Source organism: Podarcis cretensis (genome assembly GCF_951804945.1).
Source record: "Podarcis cretensis genome assembly, chromosome: 9".
In the NCBI taxonomy this organism is placed as follows: Eukaryota; Metazoa; Chordata; class Lepidosauria; order Squamata; family Lacertidae; genus Podarcis; species Podarcis cretensis.
In genome coordinates this window covers 79,705,190-79,722,185 of record NC_137178.1, presented here as the reverse complement: position 1 = coordinate 79,722,185, position 16,996 = coordinate 79,705,190, and the positions used below count along the sequence as shown (strand labels likewise).

The following is a 16,996-nucleotide window of genomic DNA, read 5'->3' as shown; positions in this document are numbered from 1 at the left end:
ACAAGGTTTAAAAAGGTAAAGGTAAAGGTACCCCTGCCCGTACGGGCCAGTCTTTGCCAGACTCTAGGGTTGTGCGCTCATCTCACTCTATAGGCCGGGAGCCAGCGCTGTCCGCAGACACTTCCGGGTCACGTGGCCAGAGTGACAAGCTGCATCTGGCGAGCCAGTGCAGCACACGGAACGCCGTTTACCTTTCCGCTGGTAAGCGGTCCCTATTTATCTACTTGCACCCAGGGGTGCTTTCGAACTGCTAGGTTGGCAGGCGCTGGGACCAAACGACGGGAGCGCACCCCGCCGCGGGGATTCAAACCACCGACCATGCGATCGGCAAGTCCTAGGCGCTGACCCACAGCGCCACCCGCGTCCCATATCACAAGGTTTAGCTGGCTATATATTAACAATGTTGGAAAGCAGATATCAGCCATCCCTAGTCAAAAGTCGCCCAATATACTGAATCCACCCCAATCTAGAGGATTTATTGCAGTCCCCTCCATCTTTTGTAACATATTGCTTTTATAGTTGCAGTGTCCACTCTTAGTATCATACAAGTAATTTGGAATAATGATGTAAAAGTTAAGCCTCACATATATCCTTTGTTTTTACTCTGTTGTTAACATCTCATGTAGCTTCTCTCTTTTTTACAGTGGTACTTCGGGTTAAGAACTTACCGTATTTTTCGCTCTATAAGACGCACCAGACCACAAGACGCACCTAGTTTTTGGAGGAGGAAAACAAGAAAAAAAATATTCTGAATCTCAGAAGCCAGAACAGCAAGAGGGATCGCTGCACAGTGAAAGCAGAAATCCCTCTTGCTGTTCTGGCTTCTGTGATAGCTGCACAACCTGCATTCGCTCCATAAGACGCACACACATTTCCCCTTACTTTTTAGGAGGGAAAAAGTGAGTCTTATAGAGCAAAAAATACAGTAATTTGTTCTGGAGGTCCGTTCTTAACCTGAAACTGTTCTTAACCTGAGGTACCACTTTAGCTAATGGGGCCTGCCGCTCTGCTGCTGCCACACAATTTCTATTCTCATCCTGAAGCAAAGTTCTTAACCCGAGGTACTATTTCTGGGTTAGCAGAGTCTGTAACCTGAAGCATCTGTAACCCGAGATACCATTGTATTTTCTTTATATCTGGCTGATGTGTTGTTGTCTGAAACTAAGAGCGATAGGAGGAGGTAATAATGATAACTTAAAAGCTTTCACGATTGCAAAATGAAAAGGAATTGTCTACATCATGGGTAGGCAAACTAAGGCCCAGGGCACGGCCCAATCACCTTCTAAATCCGGCCTGCGGATGGTCCAGAAATCAGTGTGTTTTTACATGTGTAGAATGTGTCATTTTATTTAAAATGCATCTCTGGGTTATTTGTGGGGCATAGGAATTTGTTCATTTTCCCCAAAAAATATAGTCCGCCCCCCCCCCAAGGTCTGAGGGACAGTGGACCGGCCACCTGCTGAAAAAGTTTGCTGACCCTTGGTCTACATTATTTAACTATAACTACCAATGAAATGGGAAACATAGTTGTGTAGAATATGATAGAGGAACAGCTAGCTGTGGTTTCTTTATTGGGTTTTGTATCAGTTATAACAAACATGGAGGGAAATGCTCACCAATGTCAATTTGTGCAAAACACTGTTGCCTTAGTGCTGATTATGCAGGTCAACACTACAGTAACCTAATCCAGTGAAATTAGCAAAGAAATGACAGCAAAGAAATCTGGTTCCTAAAAACCAGATTCTAACAAAAATGTGGGTGGAAAACCTTTCATAACAAAGAATGGTTTGGCATTCAGGATGAAGTAAGTTGTTGCTAATTAAAAGGTTAGTACATATTCTTATAGATGGTAAATCACAGTGTACATTGAAAAGTCATACTGTACATCGTATCAGTGACACAGTAGTGTCTATGCAATATTAAGGCACTAATGGGAAGAAATAGTCATTTTCTTTTTGCTTAATACATATTCAGCAATATCTTACATGCTAAGAAAATATTTTTAAAGGATATGATTGTATGTGTTTTGTAAGGTATTATCCGCCACTCTTAGATACAGTAGGGAAATGGAATCTTTATATACAGAGATGGGAAACATCATCTGATGCTGCCACAGTGACCCATACCTTTGTTACCTGGTATTTGGATGGCTTAGTGTACTCTATGTGAAAAGTTCAGAGACTTCAGCTGGCTTACAGAGCTGCAGCCACTGTTGACCAGGGCTGATTCTATGGAGTAGAGGTCTCTTGCTACAGCAGCTCCACTGGTCTGTTTCCAGGCACAATTCAAACTGCTGATTATGACCTATACAGCTTGGGCCCAGGGTATCTGAAGGACTCTGTGCTTCCCTATGAATTGGCCCAGGCTCTGAGATCTTTGGGGAACCACCTCTCAGTCCTGCCATTTTCACAGGCACGCTTGGTTTAGATGTGGGGAGTGCACTCTTGGTGGCTGCTCGCAAACACTGGAACTCCCTTCCTAAAGTAGCTAGATTGACTCCCTCCTTGAAGTGAGCTTTCCTATCAGCAAGCCTTTAATGTAAAATGCAAGTAAAATCCGACCTTCAAAACCATCAGAACAGATTGCAGGAAACATAAAGCATTACATTTTCTGTACTTCATCTACATGTGTAGCTTTACAAATAATAAATACTATTTGTGCCTGTTTTTATGGTGTGATGGCCAGAATTTTATAAATACTGCGTCTGTGTATCTTTTAAGCTTTGAGTGTTTTTCCTACTATGAGGACTTAAGGTGCACCACCATATGGAATGTTGTTCTCTAGCATTAAAGTACCTGTTCTTACCCTTAGATACTGTTGGTTACAGTTGCCATGCAAAATGTTCTGCAACAGCTTAAGTGGTTTAAGGTGAAAATGCCAAACAATTAGATGCAGACTCTCTACCCTTAAATGATCTTTAGTTAAGGTAAGTTTGTACTGCATCCATGTCAGTGTGGTTGGGTTTGTTCTGTTTTATATAACACCAGACATAATTTGATCATTTCTCTGGTGCTGTTTTCATCAAAGACATGGATGCTTAGTTGTCTTTCTTATTAGTGTTGGTATTTGCATGGCAGTGAATCAAATAATATATTGCAAAATGCAGTTGATGGTGTAATCGTGAAACAGCAAGATTTATGTATTTATTCCCTCTTAATTTTGCAATATGGTAGTGCTGCATTTTTCTTTGTGTTTTATAAGATGGGTTTTGCTGGCTTTCGTTGATTAAAATGATGCAAATGTCATTGCAGAATAACAGGTATGACGAGAATTGATGCTAATTAGACTAACTAGGGAAACACTGTAGTGAAGTGTGTTTCTGCAGATAAACAGAAAAAGATCTATGGTCAGAATATCCTGTATTTTATGTGCTGGTTGTACATTGTAGGTCTGTTGCTGAATAACTACCATCACATCTCTTTCTCAGATACTTTAGCCAGTATAGAAATGTACAGCCATGATAAAGCATTGAGATGTTAATATTACAATAAATTAAAAAAAGAAAAATGCAATGTAGCTTCATTTTAAAATAAGGGAACAATGTGTAACATTGAAAATCAGAAAACTAATTTCAATGCTATCTTTCTCTGCGTTAAATTCTGCAGTGGGCATCTTAACAGATATCATGTCTACGTGTAAATTATATGATACATAGATACATACTAAGGCATTCAGCAAAAATATGTTGAGTACTGCAAGAAGTACATATAATTCATGTTATGAAGTTATATTCTTCCCACTATGGGATAGTTGAATTGGGGTGTTATAATTTCACCAATATGTCACTGGTATGTTGCAGTTTGCCTTTTTATTTAGATTAAATTGCTAACACAAAGGGGGGGGGGAAACTATTTAAAAATATGACAGTGGAGCTGATGGTAGGGGAGCAGAGGCAGCACAAAATCGAATGGCTGAGTCATGGATGAATGATTTATTGTGCTACTGTAATGATTAGAAATAAGTATTGACAGATAAGCAGCAGCCTGTACTTCTCAAAGTTACATAACAGTTGTATTTTTAGGCATTCAGATTAGAAATAGTGTACATGATAAAGTTCTATGTGATGTGATTAAATGCAACTTTTTCATGGTGGTAGGGTAACAGCATTATTTTTAACGAAAGCTAATATCAAATTTTTCAATGTCAGTATCTTAAAACAAGGTCCAAAACTGCAGTTGGGGAATACCTTGGTTAGACTTGCATTGAAGGGAGCTGGACAAGATAAAATTTGGTAGAGCCTTCCAACTCTACAATTTTATTTTTCTAAGACTGATCAAAATGTCTCCAAATAGTGGCAAGCTTTCAAGTTCTTCAGAACATTACATTAGGGCTGGGCGATATATAGTCCAAAACTACTTTGAAGTTCATTTTGTGATATCAGTTTCATATTTTTTTACCTGGCAATATATTGCAAATCATGGTTGGGTGTGCGCACTATGCAAAAAGCACAACGTGGGAAAAACTGTGAAGCCAGCCAATGCCTCTACATAGCTCCATCCTTATTCCAGCCATTGTGATATAGCAGTATATTGTTCAACTGATCAAACCCTTACTGGCAAATCTGCTGGGAAAATCTGAAGCCTTCCATATTAAATATCTTTTGGATGACAGGTCTAGTGATATTACACTGGCCGTGGCAAAGTTTCTTTCGGAAGTCAAAAGAAACAAACATCATCAAGCTTGAGACAAAACAAAATGACCACCTCGGTTTCTCTCTCTGTATTAACTGTATTTTGTTCTGAAATTGTTCTATGCGTCTTTGGACTGCAATAAAGAGTTTTTAAAAAAAATATTGTGATGTTTAGCTGGTGATAGTCCGGCCCACCACAAGATCTGAGGGGCGGTGAACAGGTCCAAGTTTGCTGACCCCTGGACTAGAGGACCCTTAGGGTCGCTTACAACTCTACAATTCTATTATTCTACGCTGCACAACATAGTAAGAGCCTGCTGGATCAGGCCAATCACCCATCTAGTGAAGCATCCTCAGTGGGAACCCCACAAGCAGGATTCAAGCACTCTCCCCTCCAGTGGTTTCCACTCTGAGTTTGTGTATACAGTGGTACCTCAGGTTACAAACACCTCGGGTTACAGAATCCGCTAACCCAGAAGTAGTACCTTGGGTTAAGAACTTTGCCCCAGGATGAGAACAGAAATCGCGTGGTGGCAGCAGCGGGAGACCCCATTAGCTAAAGTTGGTACCTCAGGTTAAGAACGGTTTCAGGTTAAGAACGGACCTCCGTAATGAATTAAGTTCGTAACCAGAGGTGCCACTGTAAATACAAAGCTGTTTTCATGTTAGCAGTATAAAACTGTGTTGTCATAGCTTAGCATTGCCTGTGAACGTATCCCTTTATGTTGCTAGTCCTACACTCTGTCCTTTATTGCCTTTAGAGAATAATTTGCTCTTTGACTGGCCTGGGATATCACTGATGCATGTACGCATGCTGTGTTCTTGGAAGTAAAGAACCTACATTTGCAATACCTGAAATACTGGCTTCTGCTTGTCTACAGGCATGTAAACTCTTGTACTGAGGTACCCAAATTTGGTACCTTGGGGGGGGGGGTTTAGCATGCGAGATATGGCAGTAATTTAAATTTGTGCGGAATGAGAGAGTATTGGACAGTTTATGAGATGTGATAAAAGATTGCATAATATTTTAAAGAAATAAATAGACTGACTAACTTGATACTGTTTTGCCCATTGTTGACCTAATTAGCTTACATTGGGTCATTGGTGATGTTGTTACCTGAAGGCTTTATCTAAAAACATTTGATCATCCTTCCCCCCCCCTTTTTTTTCTTTCTTTGTTAGTATTTTAGGTGCCACTAGACTCTGTTTTTGATGCAACAGATTAATATGGTTACACCTGTGTAATTTCTATCTCATTTAAACCTCTACTGCCTTATGGAATACCTTTGGGAGAAGAAAATGATAAAGAGTAAACCCTGAACAAATCCAGAGTGGAGTTCCTAAGGCAGTTGGATAGCACCATGTATGCTTCCTTCCTGCAACTCCTGCAGCCCAGCTGGTGCCCAACATCTTGCTCTGCTTCCTTTTGGACCCCATCAGTGAGGCTGAGAGGGGAGTCTTGTCGTCTGGGCAGCCAAGGGCCTCCAGACACACTGCCCAGGTTGGCATCCTGGAGAGGTTACCTTGGTGCTGCTAATGCAGCAGTTTGATTTCTCTCCTGGACACTCACTCCACAGTCTCTCAAGACAGATGGATGCTAACCAACCAAAGCCCTCATTTTGCAAAAAATGGTTTCTTTTGTGTACTAAACATTTGTGTGTTGTTGGCGTCTGTCTCTCACTACTTCACCATTGAATTGTATAGCAAAGGCAGTGGTGAGCCCCATTAAAGGATGCAAATATAAATCAGCCAAATAGAATGTGATCTGCAAAGCTTTATATAGTATCATTTAAGATTAAGGATTTGTCTTGAAGATTTCAGCTGAGGAAATGACACTTATATAAGAATCTGATCCACTGAAAGGAAAAACTATTAATTTGTTCATGGTTTGTAGGATTTGGTGATTTGAGTTCTGCACTCTGACGTGAGATTAAATGGTTATAAAAGCTTGAGCAGAACATGATTTCTGTGTCATTGCAGATAGTAAGGATAGATGTGGCATATAGATTAGAGAGCTAATCCCACACAATTTAAATTATTTAAATGTTTCATGGTTTTTAATAGGTGCACCTCAATATTATTTTTTCCATCTTAGTCTGTAATCACTTAGTGTAATTTTTGTACTTGGCTTCCCAAGGACACGTATGGAAGAATGAATACCAAAACGTTATTTTTTGTGGAAAAAAATTCATTTTATTATAATATTCTGGTCATCTATATCCGCTGCACCATTCCACAGTCATGCTGCTGTTCCTCCACTATTGACCATCTCATGATCAGGCAACTGTTCTGTCCTGTCTCATATGCATATTGTTGCTAATTGTTTGTGCCATTGTTTTCTGGAAGTGTGGGTATGTGTTGAAAAAGTAATTTGTGCTCAGTGTACAATAAGCACTTCCTTCCTCAGTTATTTGAATTATTGACATCTTATGCAGCAGCCTTCAGGATTCCAGAAGGGTGTATGAGTGAACAGCTTGTGTTGCTGTCTTTCAACCAATATTCTACACAAGACAAATGCAAGAGAGCCACTCCCCTCTGCTGCATTTTCCTTTCAGAACTTTACAAGCACCTCACCAAAGCATTTTACCACTGCACTTGAGAGCCCCCCTTCCACTACTTAAAAATTTATCCAGAATAGTTGGGAATGCAAAAATAGTTAAACACACTTACTTGGTAATGTGATTCCAGTAACAAACTTTCCAAGTCCCTGAATTACTCAGGCTTTCTTATACAACTGTGAAAAATTGTTTGCGTGCTCAAAGGTGTTGTAGCTAGCCTTACTTTGTGTGCAAACAGGAAGATAAAGTGAAGGAAATCTCTTACCTATATTCAGTGCTGGTCTGTGAGTAGACGCTCATTCCTCTGAGGCGGAGCAATAGGCTATTTTTCAGAAGTCCTTTCTGTGTTCTGCATGAGGCCCAAGTACATCACTAATGTAAGATGCTTCGTAGATGCTGGAAGGTGTACAGGGCAAACAGTGTATGTTTTTATTATAATTATGGGACTAATAGAAATATAGATTTGGCCTACTAGAATATTCCATAGCTGCGTTGCAGGTCCAACCTATGGGAGACACTTGTGGTCAAAGTAGATGTGACAATGGTTGGCACACATTTCTTTTTGCATTTCTGTTTCATTCACAAATAAAGTGGCAGATCTTACTTGAACAGAAAAAAATAGCATGTGCAAGAAGGAGGATTTTTCCCGTCAGTCATTTGCTCAAACATGAATTCTTTATTCCCTAAGTGGTGGGAGCAAAGAGATGACGTGTAGAAGGAGGGAAAGTTCAGTGTCTCTCTCCCTATTGTTTATTTTATTAACCACCAGAAACTTTATATGTTTATGGAGAGAATACATGAATGACAACTGTGCCATATCAGGTTTAAAGGTAAAGGTACCCCTGCCCATACGGGCCAGTCTTGACAGACTCTGGGGTTGTGCGCCCATCTCACTTAAGAGGCCAGGGGCCAGCGCTGTCCGGAGACACTTCCGGGTCACGTGGCCAGCGTGACATCGCTGCTCTGGCCAGAGCCAGAGCCAGAGCCGCACACGGAAACGCCGTTTACCTTCCCGCTGGTAAGCGGTCCCTATTTATCTACTTGCACCCGGAGGTGCTTTTGAACTGCTAGGTTGGCAGGCGCTGGGACCGAGCAGCGGGAGCGCACCCCGCCGCAGGGATTCGAACCGCCGACCTTTCGATCGGCAAGTCCTAGGCGCTGAGGCTTTAACCCACAGCGCCACCTGCGTCCCTTATATCAGGTTTAGTCTTAAGCAATTAGTAAAATATGAGTTAGAACTCTACTCGGATACTAAAGCTTCTACAAAACATGGAGTTCATTCCAGTTTCCTTGACTCATAAATTTTTTTGTGCTCACTTTGTGCTCACTGTTGTGCTTTGCCATTACATTTTGTTGTGTTAAAAAAAGTTTTAAGCATGGTTTTATTATTCAAATATTCCAAGTCAGGAAGCACAAGACAGTTCAGATATGACTTTATTCTTGTGAATATTTTCTTTTTCATAATCGGCTTTTAAAATTATTTATTGTGCTCCTAGCTGACAACCAATGATTTCATTTGTTAATGTTTTACCGTATTTTTTGCTCTATAACACGTACCTGACCATAACACACACATCGTTTTTAGAGGAGGAAAAGAAGGGAAAAAACATTCCGAATGAAACAGTGGATGTATCATTTTTGTGCTTCATGCTGTGGCCACAGACATGTGATCTGATGGTGAATTTGGGGTGACCCAATGCAAAAATCCTGAGAATCCCTGTGGATCTATGCTTTGTAACCACGTTTTTGCACCATTGCAGCCCCAGGCAACAGTGGGTGCGTGATTTTGGGGGGGCAGGCTGTAGCCATGGACATGCTATGTGCTCTGATGGTGAATTTGGGGTGACTGAATGCAAAGATCCTGAGGATCCATGTAGATCCATGCTTTTTAACCACGTTTTTGCACCATTGCAGCCCCAGGCAACAGTGGGTGCGTGATTTTTGGGGGGCAGGCTGTAGCCATGGACATGCTATGTGATCTGATGGTGAATTTGGGCTGACCCAATGCAAAGATCCTGAGGATCCATGTGGATCCATGCTTTTTAACCACATTTTAAGTGGGGAGGGAAGGAAAAACACAGAAGGGACAAGGAGCAGGAGAGGGGTGTGCAGAGAAGCAGCTGGCTAAGAATGCAGGAGAGGGGTATAACGGGAGGGAGGAAAGGAAGGCAAAAGTTTTCCCTCACCTACCCACCCAAGCCAGCCAGCTCGTGCTCTCTCTCTCTCTCTCTCCCTCCTGCATGTTTTCACTCTGCTTTCCCCTCTGCTTGCCTGGAGGGGAGGGGCTTTCCCTGCTCTTTGTTCCGTTTGAGCAAACACAGCAAGGAAACAGAGGTGGGTGGGCAGTAAGACCCTGAGGCAGAATGCAGGAAAGCAGCCGCTTCCTCTTTTCAGGTTTCCCTTCTAGGAGACGCGCGATTTGATTTTTGCCTGCTTTTTTTTGCCTCCCCTCGCACCATTTGGCTCCAGGGACCACACATTCGCTCAATAACACACACAGACATTTCCCTTTCCTTTTTAGGAGAAAAAATCTGCGTGTTATAGAAGGAAAAATACGGTATTTCATTTCATCAATGTGAATTGTAGGGCTAATTTAGAAGTGCTTTATAATTCCACAGATATAATAGAAAATACGTTCTTTAAAAGCGTTCTAAATGCATTTCTTAGAGCAACATATCAAATTTAATGTCCAAGCACACCTTCTGTTATGGTAAATATGTTATGGTAAACATAGATTACTTCTTTAATTCATCCAGAAGCCCTGGCATTTGAGGCAACTTTTACTCCACATACTTGGCAGTTGGCCCAGAGGCTACTTAAGCCGTGTTCAATGCTGTTCTTGCAGAATAGTATAAATAGCTTAACTCAATCCCCTTATATGTTCACAGTCATCTCCAGTCTTAAGATTCTGGTTTGCAAGAGATCAGAGAATTTTCAAAAAGTTGCAGGTGTCTGTATAGATGGACTTAATATATGAATATCTTCCTGTCTGTCTATCTATCATTCCAGTCACTCATTGGGCTATAGATCTAAAACTAAATGTAAATTGGTGAGTTGTTTCTTACTACTTTAAGCATGTTGTATTTTGTATTTTGTATTCTGTTTCTAAAGACTGAGCACTTATATAGAAATTTCTGTGACAGATTTAATCCCCTGTTACTGCACTTCAATGAACTACTGGTTGCTTACTACTATAAACACAATTGAACATTGGGGGACACCAACAAAATTCAAAAAAATGAAAGACAAATTGAGTCATAATAATATATATATTTTTAAAAAATAATATTTATTAAAATTTTCAAGGGTTACAAAAAGCAAAAGTAAAAACAATACCACCAAACAAAAACAAAAACAAAACAACACATCACAACAAGAGAAAAAGAAAAAACACAAAAACACAAAAAACACAACTAATCTTCCCAACTTATTTTTCATTCGCTTATTTCCTTGACCTCCTCACACCTCCCTTTTTGTATTCCAATTCCATTATCTATTTCAGCAAATCCTTTCCATCTTTTCCAATTTTTGTTCTGTAATTTATCTCAATATAATGCAACTTTACTTTCCCTCCTTTCACCATTTTTTTTCTTTTATTTTCCTTTAACCTTATTTTAACATTAAAACTAAAATGCTTATATGTGTTTAACTCCTTATAACATTTCTGCTAAATCCATAAAATATCAATCCATTTTTCTATCACTCATTAATTTTGCGATATTTCTATATATAAACTTTAAGTTTTCCAATCTTCTTCCATCAACTCCTCTCCCTGGTTTCGGATTCTGCCAGTCCTTTCCGTCAATTCCATATAGTCCATCAACCTGGAGATCTTATGTCCGAGGCTCTTAACTCTTTTCCATGTCCCTTCTGTAGATTTTCTTGATGTTCTTTAATGCTAGAAAGCAAATCTCGAGAGAACTCCATCCTAACATTACTTTTATTCCTTCTGGACAGTTCAGCCAAATTTCCATAGTTGAAGCTAGGGTCTATACAGTATTTCAGGACGTATTTCAAGATTCCTCCAGATCCAAAGGCCCCCAAAACTTCAGTCTCCTTCAAATCCAAGTCCATGTCCCAAAAGTCAATTAATCCCTGGATAGAGAGATCTTTCCAACTTTCCTTCTTCAGTCCAAGCCGGGATCCAATCCTCAAAATCTGGCTTTTTCTAGATTCAATCATAAAAGGCCTCAATTTATAGTCCTCAATTTGCTTCTGTAGAACAAAGGATCCCGCTTGTGTTATTTTAGGTTCAAAAACAACGACTTTCTCCTTTTCCTCCACCATTTGTTCTGCCAAGGTAGGTTCCTGTGCCAGGTCCTGAATTATTTCTGTGTTGGTGCTCGCTTGTCTCATATTAGTCACTTTCTGTTCCAAATTATCCATTTTAAAAGTCATATCATCCATCTTTTTATGAATCTCTTCCAGCAAATAATTTGTCTTGCATAATGCAGTCAAAATAACTTCTCCTATCAAGATTTTGAATAGTCCAAGGTCAATCTCTGGTTCTCAGAATCTTTATCTTGCAGCTGGAGATCTCCCAGTTACACTTCGGTGACAATTTCAAAGGCTCCCTCTAGAGGGAAACAGTCTCCACTTGTGTCAGTTCTTTCAAGCACAACTCAGGCAATAATCATAGTTTCAATTTTCAGTTACTTTTTCTCCATTTTAAATACAGAAGAGGACAATGGAAACAGTATCTTGCTCTTATTTTAACTAGCTGTCAAATCCGTTCTGTCAGTAAACTTTCCCCAAGCGTCATCTGGCAGCCGTTCCCAGGTTCAGAGCTGTGGTAATTTGATTTTCCCCTCACACCTGCAGGCTTACTAGGTTCAAAATTTTCCCCCTCTTCACCTGCTTCCAAGGGGGGTTTTGTATTTTTAACCGATGGAGATTTAATCCTTTGTCAAAAGCTTTCAAAGACTTTAGCTTGTAACGTCTTTGCTTCAGTCTATTTACAAAAGCGGAAGGCGGACTTCCTGTTTATGACCTTCCCGCTTCGGCGCTAAATTAAAGTACTTAAAAATCCAATTTTCCGTTCTACTCACGGGTAGTTGTTTAAAATCCAATTGTCCACAGGAAAAGGTCAGCGCTCTCCAGCGACAGCAATGTGGCTTCACCCCGCGAGTAGGGGAGGCGCAAAAGGTCCCAGCTGAATCCCAGGTTCACAGGCTTCTTCCACCTGTGATTTCAGTGGGTCTCCGCCTTCGCCGTGGCGGTCAGACCCTGTTTTTCACGGAGTAAGTTCCTCCCAATCGGGGGAGCTCAGCCATTGCCGGAGGCGCCAACCCAGAAGTTCTCGAGTCATAATAATATAAAGCAAATGTGGAAATGTCTTTGAAAATGAGTTTCAAAATCCTGTATTCACTAATTTGCATGAAAGTCATGCCATGGTTTTATATAATTGGCATCCAATGCCTGAACTGTTATGGAAGTAACAGTTCAGGCACTGGATGCCAATTATATAAAAGTGGCGTTATACGTCAGGGATGTGTATACCTGTGAAGAGATCCAAGATTTAGAACCTCAAAGCCAAAGTGAGAGCATTTGGGTCAAAATTAAGGGAGAGAAGAGTAACAGGGACCTCATTGTGGGAGTTTACTATAGATCCCCAAGCCAAACGGAGGACATAGATGATGATGATGATGATGATAATAATAATAATAATAATAATAATAATAATAAATTTTATTTATATCCCGCCCTCCCCAGCCGAAGCTGGGCTCAGGGCGGCTAACAACAATCAAAATAATCCAACGATTTTAAAAACATTTCATTGTAAAAATTAATTAAAATCATATTTATGGCAACCAATAAGCAAAATTCTGTGCAGATTGCCAGAGGAGGCGGGTCAGGCTGCGCCCTGACCAAAGGCCTGGTGGAACAGCTCTGTTTTGCAGGCCCTGCGGAAAGATGTCAAGTCCCGCAGGGCCCTGGTCTCTTGTGACAGAGCGTTCCACCAGATTGGAGCCGCGGCCGAAAAGGCCCTGGCTCTAGTTGAGGCCAGCCTAACCTCTCTGTGGCCTGGGATCTTCAAGATGTTTTTATTTGCAGACCGTAAGTTCCTCTGTGGGACATACCAGGAGAGGCGGTCCCGTAGGTACGAGGGTCCTAGGCCGTATAGGGCTTTAAAGGTTAAAACCAGCACCTTAAACCTGATCCTGTACTCCACCGGGAGCCAGTGCAGCTGGTATAGTACCGGATGAATGTGATCTCGCAGCGAAGACCCCATAAGGAGTCTCGCCGCGGCATTCTGCACCCGCTGGAGTTTCTGGGTCAGTCTCAAGGGTAGCCCCACGTAGAGCGAGTTACAATAATCCAGTCTGGAGGTGACCATCACGTGGATCACAGTGGCTAGGTCAGGGCAGGAGAGATAAGGAGCCAACTGCTTAGCTTGGCGGAGATGAAAAAATGCTGCCTTTGTTATAGCTGTAATCTGCGCCTCCATAGGGAGGTATCGAAGATTACACCCAAATTCTTAACGGACGGTGCTGGCACTAATTGCACCCCCGCAAGAGATGGGAGTTGCCCCCTCAATCCCATATCGCCCCGTCCCAGCCAGAGGACCTCTGTCTTCGAAGGATTTAACTTCAACCGGCTCCCACGTAACCATCCAGCCACAGCTTCCAGACATCTGGTCAGTGTGTCTGGGGCCGAGTCAGGATGGCCATCCATCAACAGATAGAGTTGGGTGTCATCGGCATACTGATGGCAACCCAGCCCAAAACTCAGGACAAGCTGGGTGAGGGGGCGCATAAAGATGTTAAAAAGCATCGGGGAGAGAATCGCACCCTGAGGCACTCCACACACCAAGGAGTGGCGCAATGACAATTCTCCCCCAAGCGCCACCCTCTGTCCCCGACCAGAGAGAAACGAGTGCAGCCATCCAACGACTTGGATGATGGACTCAAGGGCATCCTGATCAAATTTGCAGATGACACCAAACTGGGAGGGGTGGCTAACACCCCAGAGGACAGGATCACACTTCAAAACGACCTTGACAGATTAGAGAACTGGGCCAAAACTAACAAGATGAATTTTAACAGGGAGAAATGTAAAGTATTGCACTTGGGCAAAAAAAATAAGAGGCACAAATACAAGATGGGTGACACCTGGCTTGAGAGCAGTACATGTGAAAAGGATCTAGGAGTCTTGGTTGACCACAAACTTGACATGAGCCAACAGTGTGACGCGGCAGCTAAAAAAGCCAATGCAATTCTGGGCTGCATCAATAGGAGTATTGCATCTAGATCAAGGGAAGTAATAGTGCCACTGTATTCTGCTCTGGTCAGACCTCACCTGGAGTACTGTGTCCAGTTCTGGGCACCACAGTTCAAGAAGGACACTGACAAACTGGAACGTGTCCAGAGGAGGGCAACCAAAATGGTCAAAGGCCTGGAAACGATGCCTTATGAAGAACGGCTAAGGGAGCTGGGCATGTTTAGCCTGGAGAAGAGGAGGTTAAGGGGTGACATGATAGCTATGTTCAAATATATAAAAGGAGGTCACATAGAGGAGGGAGAAAGGTTGTTTTCTGCTGCTCCAGAGAAGCGGACACGGAGCAATGGTTCCAAACTACAAGAAAGAAGATTCCACCTAAACATTAGGAAGAACTTCCTGACAGTAAGAGCTGTTTGACAGTGGAATTTGCTGCCAAGGAGTGTGGTGGAGTCTCCTTCTTTGGAGGTCTTTAAGCAGAGGCTTGACAACCATATGTCAGGAGTGCTCTGATGGTGTTTCCTGCTTGGCAGGGGGTTGGACTCGATGGCCCTTGTGGTCTCTTCCAACTCTATGATTCTATGATTCTAAGTATAATAGGAACCTGACCAGCAGCTGGAGATGTCATTCTCCAAATGATTTTTTGGAAATAATTGTTTATAATAAGACAAATAATAATTCCATAATCCTGACAATTTTATTATTAGATTATATAAATGATACTGCTCCTATTAAACATTATATACTGGTAATTGTAGCTATCTTCTGCTAGGAAAGAAGTTGATCATAAACAGTGTTAGAAATTGAGATATGAAAGCTAGGAGCTAGGTTATGGGTGTAACAACAGACTGTCTAGGCACGCTTTTTTTAATAACAAGAATACAAAGCTGAAAATGAATGAACTGCAGCTAAAATATTGTTCATTTTTCACATGGTCTAGTCCAGGGGTCGGCAACCTTTTTCAGCTGTGGGCCAGTCTACCGTCCCTCAGACCATGTGGTGGGCTGGACTGTATTTTTTTTGGGGGGGGGGGATGAACGAATTCCTATGCCCCACAAATAACCCAGAGGTTCATTTTAAATAAAAGCCCCCATTCTACTCATGTAAAAACACACTGATTCCCGGACCATCCGCAGGCCGGGATGAGAAGGCGATTGGGCCACATCCACCCCCCTGGCCTTAGGTTGCCTATGCCTGGTCTAGTCCTTCCCCTGCCCACCCCCCTAATATTCTAAGAAGGTCTCTTCTCCAGTCTTCAGAGAATAGCTGGAAGTGGGGAGGCAGGAAATGGTCCTCCTATCGTTCCACTCTGCAGTTTTAATCTGAAATCTTAGGTGTAGTACCCAGAGCTCAGAAACTGCTCGCACTAATGAAATTCCCTGTTGCAAAATGTGTGGAGAACAATGGGAGTTTCGAATACTGATCACAAATGGAAAAAAATGTTAATGATCCAGTGATCATTGACTGGATGATTAGGACATTGGGTATATAAGAAATCAAAAATATGCAAATATTTACGAAAATTTATATAAGGTTATGCAAAGTATAAATTGATCATACATATAACCTTGTTTGATTCATTTTGATTTTTGTTATGTTTTAATTAACTAAAGCATAAGGTGTAATTTATGGAATAATAGAGTGTTGGAAGGGACCTCAAGGGTCATCTAGTCCAACCCCCTGCAATGCAGGAATCTCAACTAAAACATTCATGACAGATGGCCATCCAACCTCTGCTTAAAATCCTCCAAAGAAGGAGAGTCTGTTCCACTGTTGAACAGCTCTTACTGTCAGAAAGATTTTCCTAATGTTTAGTTGGAATCCTCATTTTTGTAACTTGAAGCCATTGGTTTGTGTCCTACCCTCCAGCGCAGAAGAAAACCACCTTGCTCCATTTTCCATGCCACAGCCCTTCAGATATTTGAAGATGACTATGAGATCTCCTCTCAGTTTTCTCTTTTCCAGGCAAAACATACCCAACTACTTCATCCATGCCTCATAAGGCTTGTTTTTCAGACTCTTGATCATCTTGGTTTCCCTCCTTTGCATACATTCCAGCTTGCCAACATCCTTCTTAAATGGTGATGCCCAAAACTGGACACAGTATTCCAGGTGTGACAGAATAGAGTGGTACTATTATTACTTCCCATGATCTGGACAGTATACATCTGTAGTTGCAACCTAGAATAGTGTTAGCTTTTTTTTTTGCTATTGCATCATATTGTTGACTCATATTAAGCTTGTGGTCCACTAAGACCCATAGATCCTTTTCACATGTACTGTTGGCAAGACAGGTGTCCCCCCCCCCCCTTATATTTGTGTATCTGGTTCTTCCTGCCTAAGTGCTGTACCTTACATTTGTCCTATGTGAAATTAATTTTGTTCGTTTGGGTCCAGTTCCCCAATCTGTTAAGGTCATTTTGAATCCTGATTCTGTCTTCTGCAGCATTAGCTACCCCTCCCAGATTGGTGTCACCTGCATATTAGATGAGCATAACCTCAATTCCTTCATCCAAGTTGTTTATAAGGACATTCAACAACAACGGACCCAGGACAGAACCCTGCGGCACCCCACTTGTCACTTTTTTCC

The 16,996-nt window shown here is 41.7% G+C and overlaps 1 protein-coding gene and 1 long non-coding RNA gene across 6 annotated transcripts in view; one reads left to right on the top strand and one right to left on the bottom strand.

The window, feature by feature from the left end:
- The window catches only part of PEAK1 (pseudopodium enriched atypical kinase 1), a 79,404-nt gene that overhangs the window by 4,656 nt on the left and 57,752 nt on the right, over window positions 1–16,996 (top strand). The window contains exon 1 of one of the 5 annotated variants that reach the window (XM_079991483.1): window positions 2,825–2,926. The exons of the other annotated variants lie outside the window; for them this stretch is intronic. The gene's annotated coding sequence lies outside the window, so the exon portion shown is untranslated. Of the gene's footprint in view, window positions 1–2,824; window positions 2,927–16,996 lie in introns of those variants that run through there. 5 annotated transcript variants of the gene reach the window in all.
- The window catches only part of LOC307224719, a 215,602-nt gene that overhangs the window by 153,908 nt on the left and 44,698 nt on the right, over window positions 1–16,996 (bottom strand). The window lies entirely within an intron of this gene.